Source organism: Capra hircus, chromosome 7 (assembly GCF_001704415.2).
Source record: "Capra hircus breed San Clemente chromosome 7, ASM170441v1, whole genome shotgun sequence".
NCBI classification, from domain to species: domain Eukaryota; kingdom Metazoa; phylum Chordata; class Mammalia; order Artiodactyla; family Bovidae; genus Capra; species Capra hircus.
Window position 1 is genome coordinate 4,107,190 of NC_030814.1, and position 17,326 is coordinate 4,124,515.

The window sequence follows — 17,326 nt, forward strand, 5'->3', positions numbered from 1 at the left end:
CTCCAGCCTTTTTTCATCAGCTCAACATTTGCCTCCCCTGGTCTTCCCAGCTTTATTTCAGCGGAGAGTGTGATCAGATGACAGAGGCTCGAATTACTGATTGCTATCTGTTTGTCATTCTAGCCCCTTTACCTCCCACAGGAGTTGTACCTTTTTTTGGTGCAAAATAAGCTGCCTGGGCTGGCCTGGGGTGCGTCCTGTGCCACAGATGCCTCTAATTAACTTGATTGAGAGAGGTTCCTGGGGTCCGGTTGCACAGTCTGACAAGTCCCCCTGTCCTGGGAGGCACCGTACTGTCATCTGATGCAGGCTTCTGGCTAATGTCCTTTGAGCAGCGCTTATTGGGGAGTCAAGTCTTCCAGTCTGCTTTTAATATGAAAGCTGCGGAGTGATGGTTGCTCATGAGCAAAAGGTATATTCTTTAGGGTCTGAGATTAAAAAAAAAATCTCAAGGGACCTTGACTAACTTCTTCTAGGGTGTTAGCCTCTATGTTACAATTTTTCTCATTACTAGTACTGCCAAGATCAGTATGTGTCGTAGGTAAAAGAAACCTAGTCTCAGCTCATTGCAAGCATAGACCCTTACATGACTGTTGTGCAATCAGTGATAAAACAAGTGTTGGGAAGGACTGGTTTGACTAGTTCTGAGATCTGCAAGATATCTAGTTAGTATAGGTGAAACCAGCCTTAAGCACTGTGAAGATTAGAGTTGTTTTTTCATTCCCTCAACCGCTAGGTATATTCTCTCTCTTTTCTGGTGTAATAAATTATTCAGATGCATTTTATATTTCGTATGTGTGGTTTTGTGCATGTATGTTCAATGGAGGGCTTTTCTACAGTTTCCAGGATTTTGTGTATCAGTTCAGACTTAGGGCTATTTATTCTGACTTTATGCAAGAATATCTTACAAGAGCTATTTCTGAGATATTCTGACACAGACATCACTTACTAAATGTTGAAATGATAGAGACATCTTCAGCTCTGCATAGGAACTACTGCATATGTAATATTAATTTGGCTTCATTATTCCTGATAAATATAATGCCAGGTTGTGAAGGGAGATCGTGAATTCTTTGGCGGATAATTGCTTTACAATGTTGTGTTGGTTTCTGCCATACAATAGTGTGAGTCAGCCAAAAGTATACGCGTGTCGCCTCCCACCACCACCCCTCTAGGTCCTTGGTTACCATTTACACCCGAACTGATCATCAGATACGCCCCTTTGGCATCTTTTGATATGAGGTGCACTTTGGGGTCTTACTGTTATTGACGTGAACTTGAGTCAGTTCCCGCCAATGTGCAGTAGAGCCAGTCTGTATTGACACCAGCTTGTGGTGACAGAAAATACGGCATTTTATTGCAGAGTACCAAGCAAGGAGACCAGGCAACCAGTATCTAAAAGATAGGCTGCCCAGGTGGTGCTACTGGTAAAGGGCCAGCTCAGGAGACGTAAAAGATGGAGGTTCGATCCCTGGGTCAGGAAGATCCCTTGGGGGAGGGCATGGCAACCCACTGCAGTATTCTTGCCTGGAGAATGCCATGGACAGAGGAGTCTGGCGGGCTACAGTCCATGGGGTTATATAGAGTCAGCCATGATGGAAGCGACTTAGCACACATTTAAAAGACGCGAACTCCCCAGTGACTTTTAGGCAAGAGTCTTTGAAGGCAACAGCAGGAGTCTGGGTGGCAGGGTGAGTGATCAGCTACTGGCATGAACATTTTTCTGAGCGGTTGGTGGTGAGGTAACAGGGTGATGTTTCAGGAATCTCAGTCCTCGGCCTTCTGGTTCTGACCAGTCTGGGGTCTACGTGCTTGCGGTCAGCAGGTAACGGGAGGTGGTGGTGTGGGAGCGTCTTGGTTTCTCAAACAACTCAGAAATACTGTGTCAGATTGCTACGTGCTTCCCCTCAGCAGGAGCTAGCAGGACTACGATTCTGTGGTGCTAATCATTAACAGCTTGAGTCTGCTCTTTAGAACTCAGGGAAGGCCGAGCAAGAAGCAAGGGACATTGAGGCGCTTGTACCCACGAGGGCCCCGCCGGGCCCTGCTGGGTCTCATTGCCCACTTTTCTTTGATACTCATCAATCCCCAGAGGACCAGGGGCAGGACGAGAAAGGGAATGAAGTTTTGGGTAGAGAAGTTAATCATAAACTTGGCAGAGGACCTTGATTTTATTTTATTTTTTTTTGAGGACCTTGATTTTAGGGGGACTGGCTTTTTATCATCACAGTTCATGGTTTAGCATCACTAAGCAACATGGCCTTGCCTTCTCCATGGCCTGCCAGAGGACTCACCTGTCCGACAAGAGTAGTTTAGTGTCAGACATCCAAGCTGCCTTATTTAATTGGAGGATTGCTATTTCTATCCTCACCTGACCACTGTGAGACTTTGCAGACCACGTACTCCAAAATGAAGGATAAAGGGAAGATGGTGATGTGGTCTTTATCAAGCCCAGAGAATATAGAATGCAGTTGGGACCATGGACCAGATTTAGAAAAGAGCATCTCTGTAAACAGATGCTTCCCGTGTGTTCTCAGCTCTGTTGGATTTCAGAAAGGGAAGGGTTCTGTGGGCTGGGAAGGTGGTGAGAGATTTATAGAGGAGCTCGACCACTGCAAAAGCCCAGGAGAGGGGTGAGGGAATTGGAGGCAAAGGGAGAATGAGCCAGGGCCCATGGTGGGGGCTTGGTTGGCAGGCAAGAAGGCCAGGTTGGCAGAGGGTCCTGGGAAGCTGGAAAGGTTCTATGGTGCCAAAGCAGGGCGGACATGAAGGGACAAACGTGGGTCAGAGTTGTGCTCATAGACAGGGAGGCTTCCGGGTTCTTTACCGGGGACAGCCTGATAAACTGGGCAAGGAGGCTGGAAAGGAATGAATCAGCAAGGAGGAGATGATGCTGACCCTCGCCGGTGATGCTGAGCGTCGCCCATAAGTGCTCTGAGCAGGACCATGGCGAAAGAAGTCATCAGAATTTAACAGAGGAGCTTGCGTAGAAGAGAGACCAAAAAGAAAAGAGCTTTCTCCCGATTTCATTCCATCGTTCTTGTGTCCATGTCTGTCAGCAAGTAGGGGATAGAGGGGTGGAATTTTAAAATGCTCACGTTATTCATGGCTAGTAATGTGACACTTCGATGAATGGAAGGGGGAAGGACTTACGGATTATTGAAGGAATGCTCACTTCGAAGGTTGTCGTGGAATTTAGGGACACATTTCAAACTGCCATATATACATCGTTAGGAGAAAGCGTTGGCCACTGATCGACTATCAGCTTCTCTGTTTAGTCCTCCAGTTTTAATCAAGTAAGACCGAGACAGGCATTACTGGGCGATCTGCCGCTACTCCCCTCTCTCTGGTGCAGTCTCCGTGCTGACATGCGTATGGTGATTGGAGATCAGTCATTTCCAGGGATGTAGTTCATCATCCTTAGAAACCGTCCCGTGATGACTGGGTATCATTTGCTTTTGGTCCAGCTTGCAGGCTTACAGGAGCATCTCTGGCTCTTCAGATAAGCCTTGTTCAGGACTGGATGGCAGCCCCAGCAGCTGCAAGTTACTGGTCCCAGGACCCCCACTGGGGCCGTTTTTCAGGAGCAAAAGCAGATGGCCAGAGAGCGCCTGTGTTGGCACCGACCGGGTTATCCTTCTGGGGGAGTGGGGAGAGGCTTCTCCAGCTGTAGGTGTACTTCAGAGTTTTCGAGCCCCTCCTAATGAATTTGACACTGAGAATCTCATTCTTCTGGAACTATCACCTGAGAATCAGAGTAATTATTTCCTATTGCCCTTTGTGGAATACAGCTTAATTGCATTACTGTTAACGGTGTTCGCATTAACACTTAATTGTTAATGTCCTCCTAAATTTGGAGGAAATCATCACCCCTTCATATTTCATTGCCAGAAAAGAGTTGTTAAAAACTCAATGAGGACCATTGGAAGTTTCCAAATGGAGAACAGAGAAAAGATGCTGGAGGTTAGGGGCAGAGTCTGTAGGATGACGGTCCTTTCTGGTGTGTGTGTGTGTTTCCTTTCAAGGTACTGTAGGGTTGCTGCATGTTGAGGTGAAGCCGCAATCTACAGACAGACGATCACTGGAAAGGAACAGGAATTCCTGCGAGGCGTGAAAATGGCTCTGGGATTCCTAGTAGGAAAAGGGCAGAAACTTTCGTTCAGAGCTGACATCCTGTTTGAATGTTGAAAGACACATTAACAAGAAAAGAAAGACGCCAGTGTGGCAAGGTCAGCCAGACGGCGGTGGGCTGCAGGCCTTGCCTCTCAGATGGTGGCGAACTTCTTCGTTTGCAATACACTGAACTGCCTGTTCACCACCAAGCGACTCCTCGGCTTCGCCCTGCAACAGGAAACTGAAATATTTTGAGTAGTCTTTATTCAGGCTTGCAAGAAAAGAAAAAAAGAGAGAGAGGAAATACCAGAAGTTTATCAACCTTTGAATCTGTTAGGGGGAATATTATCTGGGGCATAGATCCTCAAATGCCCCACACAGTCTGCACCAAAAATGTTCATTTGAGGGTTGGATGGGCGTCTCCGTGACACCCCTCCTAGGAGTTTTCTTAAGGGCCAGAAAGAGGAGTGACAGGCTCCACGGATGTCCCACCTGGGCACTCGTTCACGCAGGACCTAACCCTCGATATAACGTTATATTGCTGCTGTCAGGCAGCTTTTAGTCATGTTTGAACAAGGGTTCCCACATTTTGCACTGGTCCCTGCAAATGACATGTTGGTTCTCCTAAACACTCCCTGGTGGTTGGGGCAGACTGTGGTTTAAATTTCACCAAGCGTGCTAGAAGCCAGGTTCTCCTCAACCACCCATGAGTAATTCAATTCTGCACTCTTTATCAACACACAAACTGGTTTGACAACATTGCAGGCTTGTTCCTTTTTTAAAAATGTCATTAAGTCAAGCAGCTATATTTCCTTGATGTTTACAGGATGCCAAATAACCTGTTTGACCTTTTTTTTTTCTCTCTCTCTTTACTTTTCAAGTGGAGTTTCTACATTCAATGTAGGCTGTGGATTCGTGTTGAAATTTGAAGTAATTAATGAGCTTAGTTTCATAAATTTATTGTCTACTTCAACCAAAAAAGTTGTTAAAGCTGGTGAACTATCAAAAATGGTGAGGTTTTAACACCCACATACCCTGGGGCACATTCCTGAATTTCTAAGGGTGTGATTGTTTAGACCTGGAAGCTTTCGAAGGCGCCTTCTAAGGAAGGTCACTTGGCACTGGGTCAGTGCAGAAAGGACGTTTAATGGTTCCTACTAGCAGGGTTTGGTTTTTTATTTATCAAGTTTTGTACTGACAAGTGAGGAACAGCCTCATTTATTGTATTTTGCTCTGTGACTCATTAGCTTTATTTCTCATAAACACGCTTCCCTCCCAACTTCAATCTAAAAAGGTCTATCATTAAAAGCAATTTTGTTTTTCCTGCCCAAGGGAGACTATTTTCAACAAAATATGTGCATTTTGACAATGTGAGTCTTGCCCATTTAAAGCTGTAAGTATAATTTCCTTTTTATTGGGTGATAAAACTTTCTTTCTGACAAAACAGAGGACAGCCAAGATTTCTTCCCTTTTTGAAAAAAAATTTGTGATTTGGCATTTCTTGACACGTTTTAAAGCACATTTTACATAACTCTGCTCTTAAAAAGGAAAGTTATATGGCTTTGTGTGTTATCAGTTCTACAAGGATGTCAGTGGTGTTGAGCATCAAATGAAGCATAAATAGGTCATGAAAAGAGAGCAAAATGCTGTGCTGCACTGGAAAATTGAGATTTAAAGTCCTCATTCCTCTAATATAACATGATTCTGAATTGACTGTTAAAAAAAAAAAAAAGAACCCTGAAGCTTGGTTTTGATGTCAGCATGTATGCATACATACTTTTGTTACCTTTCCTGACTATTTGTGATCTGCTGTGCAAAGGAACGGACCTTGGCCGTGGGTCACTGCTCTCCTTCCTGGGAAAGTCAGCATGGCGGCGTTTCTGAGCCCTGCCTCCGGGTGTGTTGCCTCCTTAGCGCTCTGAGCTGGCCTCCCTGCTGACGCTCACTCTCTGATTTCACTTCTGGGTCAGTAAAGCCAAAAGGTGAAGCTGCCTTACGGACAGGCTAGGAGACAGGGTTTCTACAAGTTTGATCACCTAAGTGCCACTTTCAAAATTTTTGCTATGTGCATGTCACCTGTGTCAGAGTTCAGTAATTATATTTTTTAAAAGATCGTAATATTTTTCATGGAAGTATTTTTATCTTTTTCGTATTTTTATTTTTTATCCTTTTATTTGCTTTTATCCTTTTTGTATTTTTATTAATATCCCTAATAATTTTTCATGGAAACTTCATCAGTTCAATTCAATTCAGTTGCTCAGTCATGTTTGACTCTTTGCAACCCCATGGACCGCAGCAGGCCACACCTCCCTGTCCATCACCAACTCCCGGAGTTCACCCAAACTCACGTCCATTGAGTCAGTGATGCCATCCAACCATTTCATCCTCTGTCTTCCCCTTCTCCTCCCACCTTCAATCTTTCCCAGCATCAGGGTCTTTTCCAATGAGTCAGCTCTTCGCATCAGGTGGCCAAAGTACTGAAGTTTCAGCTTCAGCATCATTCCTTCTAGTGAATATTCAGGACTGATCTCCTTCAGAATGGACTGGTTGGATCTCCTTACGGTCCAAGGGAATCTCCAGAGTCTTCTCCAACACCACAGTTCAAAAGCATCAATTCTTCGGTGCTCAGCTTTCTTTATAGTCCAACTCTTGTATCCATACATGACCACTGGAAAAACCATAGCCTGGACTAGACAGACCTTTGTTGGCAAAGTAATGTCTCCGCTTTTTAATATGCTGTGTAGGTTGGTCATAACGTTTCTTCCAAGGAACTTCATATCCTTCTACTAAATATCCATTTGCCCTGAATGATGACTTGCCACAAGTAAGCAAATAAGGCCGTGTTCTTAAAACCTGCTATTAAAAGTAGAGATTAGCTGGTGTTAGGGAGGTGGTAGGCCTCCGAGCATCACACTGAGATTTTTCCCCTTGACTCCTTGAAAGAGGGTTCATAAGGACTAGTTTTCCCATCCTGTGATTCATTGTTTGTTAATGTGAAACCTGCATGTCACCCGTGGGTCTTAGGATACTGCTAAGGGTCTGGATCACTCGCTTTGAAAATACTGCCTTCGGTGCTGAGATCAGAGAGACTCTAATGGGGCCCCTCACTTGTCCCGTTGTCTCTGATTCCACCACCATTAGCAACCGTTCCTTCAGATCTGCGTTTCGATTTTGTTCAGTAATTACCAATTTAAATGTAAATTACTCTGTAACCTCTTAGTAGTCTTCTAAAGATTGGTTTCCCTCATTGAGATGAAGGTTCCGCCGAAGAGGGACACACAGGCTAGAGATGCTGGCTGTGAAAGAATGAGAGACGCACTCAGGCCAACAGACGCTCTTTGCAGTGAACTTGGCGGGGGGTTCTCTTAGGGTTTCCGTCTTCCCTGTTCCCCAGACTCTGGATAGTCACACCATCTGCAGATGGGGCTTGGATGCCTCCATCTCTGTGCCTCCCCAGATGGTGGAGGCTCTGCGCATCTCGCTTACAGAGCTCCGCACGCTGACTTACCCCATGGCCAGCATGAGCTCGTCTCTGCCCCTCTGTTCCACACCAGGCGAGCGGCGTATCAGCCAGAGATCTGTCTTCAGTGACCGATAGAATGTAGGAGAAGCGAGTGTCCCAAGCAAGTTTCTCTAGGCTGATTTCGCAAGGCTGTTCCGCTCACAGCACAGCATTCCATTCACCCAGGTTTGGCCCCGGGTCATCAGCCTTGGTTCCGTGCGTCCAGATCATTAAACCAGGCAGACACTAAGGTGTGGGAGAAGGGAAGGGAGTTGGGGATGGAGAAACCGTTTCGGGTGTTTCAGCTCTGGTGCCAGCTCTGCCTGAGTCACCTTTCTCCAAGCCTAGCTGACTGGCTGGAGTACGCAGACAGGGAGGATGAAGTATTACCTCTGCAAAGCGTAGCAGTGACTCAGCATTTAATACCTGCACCTTTGACACAGACTCTAGCTTAACACAATTTATGAGCTGTCCACCATTTCTAAATCCACCGTGGGGCTTTGGGATCATGGCAAAGTGCTAACAGTGCAAGGACAGACTGTTTTAGCAAAAGGATGCAGGTCTGAATAACTCGGGCATCGTCTTCGGAATCATGGCATCACGAAGCTTGCTTGGGGATCAGAAACACCTGGGATTGCATCCCAGACCTGCACTTAGAAAGCGGGGTGATTGGAAGTGAACGGGTCAGCCTCCTAGTGCCCCAGATGTTCTCAGGTGAGCTGGCGATGATGAGACCAGGAGCCGTCCTTGCTGGGTGTGCCGGGGCAGGCAGGGAGGTGTGGAGCAAGCGACACCAGGAGTTGTGCAAACGCTTCGTTCTCTTTGCCTTGGTTTCCAGTGAGGATCGCAGGTCCCTTCTTGCTTTGATTGTGCATATCTCTGGGAATGCAGCCCCCCACATGTGTTTGTTTTTCTCCAATGTACTAAGACATGGTGACAATATATTTAAGGTGAGGGAACGTTTCTGCAAGGAAACTGCAGTTAGAGTCAGGGAGAGTGTCACCTTAGTGTTCATTGCGTGTCTTCTGCTGCTCTGATGGGTCTGCTTGGGAATAAAGCCCCTGGTACTTACTTAGTGACCTGTTTACTTGATTCTCAGTGTGTGGGACTCGAGTCCTTGCACGTTGACTGCAGTGGCAGTCACGAACATGGCTGTCACCTGGCTCACATTCTGCTAGGCGAAGCCCCGCGGCATGTGGTGTACTTGGAGGAAGGCAGTAGACCCTTAGCGCTCTGCCCCATAAGAGCAGCCTCGTTTTTAGGAGTCATCTGGCCATGTAAGCTTCCCTGGCGGCCCAGAGGGTAAAGCGTCTGCCTGCAAGGCGGGAGACCTGGGTTCGATCCCTGGGTCGGGAAGATCCCCCGGAGAAGAAAACGGCAACCCAGTCCGGTACTCTTGCCTGGAAAATCCCGTGGATGGAGGAGCCTGGTGGGCTGAAGGCCATGGGGTTGCAGAGAGTTGGACACGACAGAGCGGCTTCACTTGATAGAACGAGATCTAGGAAACAGAGAGATGCTCGTTGGGTTGTCATCTTAGCTAACTGCCGAGCAGAGGCTTACCTATTGATGTTCCCTCTCTCCAAGTACAGAAGAAAAGATGGCCTTGGGAGGGACTTGGAAAGAAGTGAAGGTGAAGTCTGGGATAAGCCATAATTTGAAAATAAAGAGCTTTTCTGTCGCTGCTGGTAACCATTGGCCTCAGGAAAAGCAGTGGTTCAGAAACTTCCCTTGAATTGTTTTTCTTTAACAAAAAAAAAAATCTCACAGAGAATGGAAAGTTTGGGTCACAGGTGTAAACCCTTAGGCCCTGCTTCCTCAGTGAGCTGAGTGCTGGTCTCAAGGACAAAAAAGAGAGAGAGGAAAAAAAAAAAAAGCTTTGCATTAAAAACAGACTTACCTCTCCAGGCGGAGGGACAGCTGTGAACAGAGTCTCTGGCAGGACCTGGCGTCTGGAGGGAGAGTTGCAAACAGTAGCCATGGACCTGAGCTGTTTATTTCCCCTCCCCTCTGTCCTGGCGTGATGAATTCGCTCCTGGCTTTGCTTTTGCTTCTGAGTTCTTTCTGTGTGATAAGTGAAGGTTCGCTACTTGGGGACTGGTAGTTAATTTGAGCCCATGGGCAACTCCCCTCTTGCCTGGGATTCTGTTTGTAACGTTTTGCTCTGTGGGTTTAACTAAACTGTCAGGATGGTGCAGGGCTGAGTTATTAGAGTTCCTGGTAGAAAGCTCGGGCGGAAATGAAACCGTTCACCACCCCCGAGAAAGGACTTGTGGCAGGGGAGGGGGTGTCTGGGCCTGGAATCCTCCGTGATGCTTTGTTTCTCTGGAAAGTGATGTGCGGAGCTTCTGCCCTTGTCCCCTGAGGATGGACAGACAGTAGACTTTGAAGCAGCGTGCGTGTTCAGTTGTGTCTGACTCCGTGACCCCGTGGACTGTAAACCGCCAGGCTCCTCTCTCCCTGGGATTTCCCGGGCAGGAATACTGGCTTGGGTTGCCACTTGCTTCTCCAAGGGATCTTCTCGACTCAAGGGTTGAACCTGCACCTGCTGCATTGGCAGGCAGATTCTTTAGCACGGAACCACCTGGGGAGCCCCTGGAAGCAGCATCACCACCGTATTTTGCCCGCCCCCCCCTCCCCACCCCACCTTTGCTAGAGCACAGCCTTGCTCGAGTCTGTCCTGGGCAGGGGAGACTCAGACGTCATCATCTGATCAGAAGGCCTCCTGGTCCCTGAGTTGTGACGAGGGTGAGGAAGGCCTACATTGGATAGGCTGAGACACGAGGCCCTGGAGGACAGTAGACTGGACCGAACTCCTTCTTGGCTCTACAAACTGCTGATGTGCTGGTCCCGAGGCTGGATGAAAGCCAACCAACCTCCGCTGTTAGGCATGAGGGCAAGTTTGGTGCCTAACTTACTTCCCTGCCTACTATTTCAGCCTCATAAAGTAACTGTTGTCCCCTTTCTGTACTCTTTGCTTCTGGTCAGTGATTGAGGATTCAGTTCAGTTCAGTTCAGTCTCTCAGTCGTGTCTGACTCTTTGCGACCCCATGAACTGCAGCCCGCCAGGCCTCCCTGTCCATCACCAACTCCCAGAGTTTACTCAAACTCATGTCCATTGAGTCAGTGATGCCATCCAACCATCCCATCCTCTGTCGTCCTCTTATTCTCCTGCCTTCAATCTTTCCCAGCATCAGGGTCTTTTCCAATGAGTCAGCTCTTTGCATCAGGTGGCCAAAGTATTGGAGTTTCACCTTCAACATCAGTCCTTCCAATGAACTGATCTCCTTTAGAATGGACTGGTTGGATCTCCTTGCAGTCCAAGGGACTCTCAAGAGTCTTCTCCAACACCACAGTTCAAAAGCATCAGTTCTTCTGTGCTCAGCTTTCTTCTGTGTCCAATGCCCACATCCATACATGACCACAGGAAAAACCATGGCTTTGACTAGATGGACCTTTGTTGGCAAAGTAATGTCTCTGCTTTTTACAGAGATTGAATATTACAACTCCCTAAAAACTCTCCTAAGTTTTGAAAGTGTTTTCTTAATGCTTTCAACCACTTCTCTTACTGCGATCACTTGGAGTAAACTTTACTCTAATGCGAGGGGGCTGACTGGGATGCTCCTGCATAGGTGCATGGACACAGCGGGGGAGGTGTGGCTTGACACCCTTGACATCCACGTTGGTGCCTCCAGATCGTCCCCACCAGGAAGCAGTGTGGGCAGATGTTAGGGAAGGAAGGCATGTGGAAGCATAGGAATGAATGCTGGAAAGCTCAAGCCTAAAAAATTTCACTGGGTTGTAAGACAATTCTTAGGACTATAGAGCATCCCCAAATTACTTCAAGCAGTAGGTTTATTTATTTATTTTTTGTATCCTGACTCTATTGCTCTATTGATTAGCAGTGTTCTTCTAAGCTCCCCTAATAGATTTTAATTTTCTGTTTTCTAAAATGGTTAGGTCAGTTGTTTTTGCTAAATACCACAGTTTCTCTCACTGAATCTCAGTACTTTATAAATTGTATACACACCCACACACACACATGTGTATGTATGTTGCAGATGTTTGTTGGAGAAATCGTAGAAGTTAGTCCTGAAAATAGCTAGGCACATAGTAGCTTAGCTTTTTCATTCCAGTATTTTTTTTTTTTCTGATTTTGAAAGAAATAGTTTATCATTGAAAAAATTAGAAATGCATCTTTTTACAGTGCACTGATAATATACTTTCTTCATAATACTACTATTCAGAGTATTGATTTTATATGTAGTTTAAGATAGATATTTGCATGGGTGTTTTAACATGATGAAGATTATTTTGTATATTATAATCTGCTTTTTCATTTAGTGATGTGATATTTATTTTACTAGGGAGCTGACCACACTGAACTTTCTCAAAGCTTTTGGCAAATGTTTGCGGTTATATTTTGGAGCAAAATAAAAAGGGTGCCACCTTAGGATTTAAAAAATGTAGAACTTTAAAAAAGAAAAAAAAAGTCATGCAGAACTAGAGTCCCTTCCCGATTCTCTTTTCGGTACCATCTCTTCATCGATAAGGACGCTGGGCCCCGGAAAGTGTGTGATGGACTCATGGTCACTGGAGCCGGTGGCAGGATGGGGACGGGAACCCAGACTCCTCCTCACGCCAGCCAGGTGTTCTCACCAGGGCATGGTATATTTCTGTCCTCGCATGAATGAGCTTCAGGTTCATGGACCTTTGGAATCCTATGAATCCTGGCACCAAAAAAAGGCACGAACCATCCAGTGTAGGGGTTTGGGAGTACAGAGAGGAAGAGGGGACCCGGCCCAGCAGAGCCAGGCTGCAGAGTTGCTCCCCAGGCGGGTGGTGATGCTTCTTAGCCTGGGAGCGGTCCTCCTGGGTGACTGCCCCTCACGGCGTGGGACTCAGCCTTGGGCTTTGCCAGGTGTTCTTGAATCCTTTAATTTTTGACCATCGCAAAGATAAGTGGGGATGGTTTCTGCTGAACGAATGGTGTAAATTCTGGGACTTGAGAATGTATTAACTGTGTGGGAAGCTTTAAGTCTATGCTCACAGCCTGGACTTGAGGCCATCTACAATGTGCTTTCTGCCGTGTGAGTGTTTATCGTGGGGCACAGCTGCTGTTTGAAAGGGTGATATCCATTTTTCAATACAGCATTTGTCCCATTTGTTTGCTTGATTTTTCAATGGAAAGAGTTCAACCTGGAAGCTGCTGATATCGACCAAAGATGGGGCTTCCCTGGTGGCTCAGTGGTAAAAGAATCTGCTTGCATTGCAGACCAGATCCCTAGATCCAGAAGCTCCCCTGGAGGAGGGCATGGCAACCCACTCCAGTATTCTTGCCTGGAGAATCCCCATGGACAGAGGAGCCTGGCAGGCTGCGGCCCATGGGGTCGCACAGAATTAGACACGACTAAAGCAGCTAAAAAGCAGCAAAGCCAAGCTGCTTCTCTGTGTCTCTTTCCCCCCATCTCTCCCTTCTCCCTCTCTGATGCCCTCTGTCTCAGATCCCCACCCACATACACTGTCCTGACCTCTTCTGAATTCTCTCCTCACTCTTTGCCGTGAAGATGACAACTGCGAGCCTGTTAGGGCCATGCCTTTCAGGGTGTGAACGTGTGTGTCCTGGCACTTTCAGGCTCTCGCCAGAGATCCCAGGGCCTAACGGCACACCCCTCAGAAAGAACATTCTAAAAAGTTGCAGGAAATGATTGATCAAGAGGTTGATCTGTGCGGGGCACATCGGAGTTTAGTTAACGTGTAGCCTGGAGCAGGAAAAGCCCAGCTGCGGTCATGGCCCTTTGAACACGTGTACAAGTACTTGGTGAGAACTTCAGAACTCAGTTAGGCTGTCTTTGATTCCGAAGATATCCCCAGGGCCAGTGAATACATTACAGATGCCTTAAAAAAAATAATTTTTTTTACTTAGTGCCTATGTTAAATAATTGATTTTTTAATGAACCTACATGACTACATAGGTTGATCAAGGTATTGCTGGATTTGCTTAATTTCCCCCACTTTTTTTTTAATGATGCCTTGTTTATAGAAGCAGTAGCAGGATCCTTTGTTATCTTCATATAAAATTAAACACTTTTGACCTATGGAAGCAATGTTGCATCTCTGTAAGCTGTTCGTTTGGCTGAGTGGTGGTTCACCATTTCCTCCGTGCTCTCTTGCCTACATCGAAACCCCTGGAAAGGGTCTTTTTCTCTGTGTTTAACCTCTCTTTAGGGGTGTATCGACTGGATTCACAAAGATGCTGTTTGGGGCGTGAACTCAGGGACTTACTAAGTGGTACCTTTATACCCTGAAAGGATTCCGTGGAATCACTTTCTTTCTACTCCTGGCTGAGTTCGATTTCTACATCTTTGTATGTGCTCTGTCCTTGCTTCATCAGAAGGTTGCATAGGACCGCATGTCGTAATCGTCGATATTTTAAATCGTGCTTTGACTTGCAGTCTCTCTTCTCGAAAAACATTAACTTTCCTTGTTCTCTCTTTTACTTTTTTTTTTTAAATTTCAAGGTCTCCCAGAACCTGGGAATTGGAAGAAATCTTGAGTGTCGTGTAGTCTGATTCCTACCTCTTTCATCTAAACAGACAGGTGGTCAGAATTTGAAACTTCTGTACTTAGACAAAGAAATGACGGGGCAAGTTTCAGAAACAGTGGTGGTTGGGCCCAAGGGGCGACTGCTCCTTTCTGGTTTTGATACCTCTGCCCACCGTGTCTGCATGACAAATGTGGGACCAGTGCAGGGTGCCCTTTTGTTTTTCCTCACAGAATAATCTTAAGATATTTCTTAAGAAGGAGTTAACGAGAAGCTCACTTTTTCTTGTTTTAATGACTTAGCTATATTCCGCTTACCAATCGTAGACACCCTAGGAAGACACAGCTTTCCTTAGGGAATTCAAAATTGATTAGCATCTCTGATGAGCGTTGAAGCTTTATGCCTCCTCGTCTTCCTCGTTTTTCTTTTTTTTTTTTTCGGTAAAGAGAGAGGAACTTGGTCAGCTCTATGCCAGTTCCAGCTTTTTCCACAGTTTAAATTACAAAGTCTGAGTTTGCTCAAATTTGTTTATTTTGCCAAAAAAAGTGAAAAAAAAGCTGATACCTTCTCTTAAGAAGGAGACTTTACCCAGTCAAATTTTCGATAAATCAGTTACACTGATATGCTTGCTGTGTGACAGACTGCAACCGAACCTCATTATTCATACATGTCTGTGTGATGTTACTGAATCAATCTGTGCTGTATCCATTTTGCACTCACGGGTAGTTCACGGTCCCTGATGAGCAGAAATAGTCAGCAGGCAATAATGGAAGATGCAGAGCAGAAATGGATGGGGCCCATAATCCCTCGCTCCAAGGTGATGGGTCCGTTTTAAAAATTCATTTTTAGGTCTTTTTTTTTCTTTGTTAGTGAAAATTCTTTTCTCATCAATATGAGCACCGCATCAGTAAAATAAAAAGGCAGATACTTTCCAAGCATTTACAGATCATCCTGATTTTATTCTGATAAAGGGTGTTCGGTGATTGTCAAATGAAAGGGTCTCTGTCCCCTCTGCTGAACACACACAGAGCTGGCCTTTCCTGCCTGTGGGTTCCTTCCTGGGTGTAGGAATCGTGTGTGGCACCTTAGCCTTCCCTGATTCTCAAAACAGCAAGAAACCAGAAAAGCCAAAAGTGCGCTCCAAATTGTTCCCTTTGCAGTGGGGAACAGTTCCTAAGGACGAGGCACGCAGCAGAGCAGAGGATTGACGACGGAGTGACCGTGGACCCCCCATAGGCGCCTGGGCCAGGCGGATTCTGGCGTCTGTGGCAGCTGCAGAGTTGCGGCTGTTAAAGCATCAGCCCCCATGAAACATCGCGCAGGGCCCATGGTCACTGATGTCCCCGCACCGAGATGCTGGTGTGAACCCCTGGGTGGAAACCCACCCGTCACCCTCAGCGCTCAGCACTTGCTTCTGCCTGCGCCGTTGCTTGACGACTCCATTCTGACCAGTCCTGTCCTCCACTTATACATTCGTGAGATTCCCGAGGAAGAAAACACCAACCTCACCAGGTCTTCAGTTCTCCTGTACTCACAGAACTCCAGGAGATGGCTTCTGTCACCTTGTCCTGGAACTCAGGATCTCATTCTCCTCCGAGCTCTGTCATTAACATGCGTGGTTATTTTTCCAAGTGAGTCCGCCCCTCTGGGTGTCAGTTTCTCAGCTGTAAAACAGAGGCATAGGATGAATGATCCCCAAGGTCCTCTAAACTCTGACCCTCCACTTGTCTGTAGCTCTGGACTTTTACTGTTCCTTGGGGTATTTCATTTTTAGTGTGTCACCGACATTAAGAAAAAAGGTGATATCTGAGGTTCTTTTTTTTAAAAAAAAGCAGTGTTAGTTTAAAAAGTAAATTTAAAGGAAAGAAAAAAAAAGTTCCTTACATCAAAAAACAAAAGATTGCCTGATAAACATTTATAAAAAAGTACATTTCGATGTCAAGGCAAAAATTAAGACTTAACCCTAAAGAGCCTTTGTAAGGAATCAAACTTAAAAACAAAGATCTAGACTATATCTATTAAAATATAAGTAATATGCTGAAATTTCAAAAGAAAATACAATTATTTTTCCCCCTGATGTTCCATGACTGATAAAATTTCTGAGTTTCTGTTGCACATAACAGAGAGGTAATAAACAATACTTCCTAAAGAGCTCACTCTCCCAAACAGAAGCTTAAATCTTTTAAATGGGTTGTGAGGTAGAGGGGAGTTTGGACCTGAGTTTCTCTTACGATTTCAGCAAATAATTCATGACCTACACTGAGATTTTGCAACACTCTGTTTCTGCGTCACAGAATTGCTATGACAAAGTATTTATTAATAACTCTGGTTTATTGTCTCAGTTCTTCCAAAAAGGCTTCAGCGGCCGGTGTTCCGGGCAGCCTGCTTTGCCCTCTGCACCCTCTGTCTCCCCACTGCTGTCTGTCCTGCCTGGATGTCCTTGCTGACTTGAGATAGTCCAGCCCAGTTGTCCAACTCTTTGTGATCCCATTGGAAAAGACCCTGATGCTGGGAAAGATTGAAGGCGGGAGGAGAAGGGGACGACAGAGGATGAGATGGTTGGATGGCAGCACTGACTCCATCAACATGAGTTTGAGCCAGCTCTGGGAGTTAGTGATGGACAGGGAGGCCTGGCGTGCTGCAGTCCAAGGGGTCACCCTGAGATAACTCCTGTTCACATTCTGACTCTAGGAAGCCTTTTACCTCCAAGAGTATGTTCAGAATCCCATCTCAGAATATAATTGCAAATTTATGCGTCTGTCCCCCTCTCTAGGCTGAATTCTGTCAGCAGGAATTGTATCTTATTTATCCTAGTACTCATGTCTGACCCGATACCTGTCATTTAGGTAGGGCTCACTAATGTAAAGGCTTTTGAATGACAGACTGAAGACGTATCACATGAGAACATTCAAATTATAATAATAGTTAAAATGTAAAGTTGTGAGGGAGAACAAATATATCAAAGGTAATGTCTTACTCTGATTGAGCCCTAAGCTGCCTGGCAGCCAAGTCCTACAATAAATATAATTTGACCAAAATATAGTAGAAAGCAATGTGGTGTAGAAAGAGCAGCATAGGATTTGGAGGGAAAGAGAAGGGGATTTGAATCTTGGCTTCATTATTCACTAGTGACCTTGGGCAAGTTCTAGGGTCTTTCTTCATCTCATTTA

At 45.8% G+C, this 17,326-nt stretch overlaps 1 protein-coding gene across 2 annotated transcripts in view; it reads left to right on the plus strand.

The window, feature by feature from the left end:
• The window catches only part of EFNA5 (ephrin A5), a 293,163-nt gene that overhangs the window by 193,113 nt on the left and 82,724 nt on the right, over positions 1-17,326 (plus strand). The window lies entirely within an intron of this gene.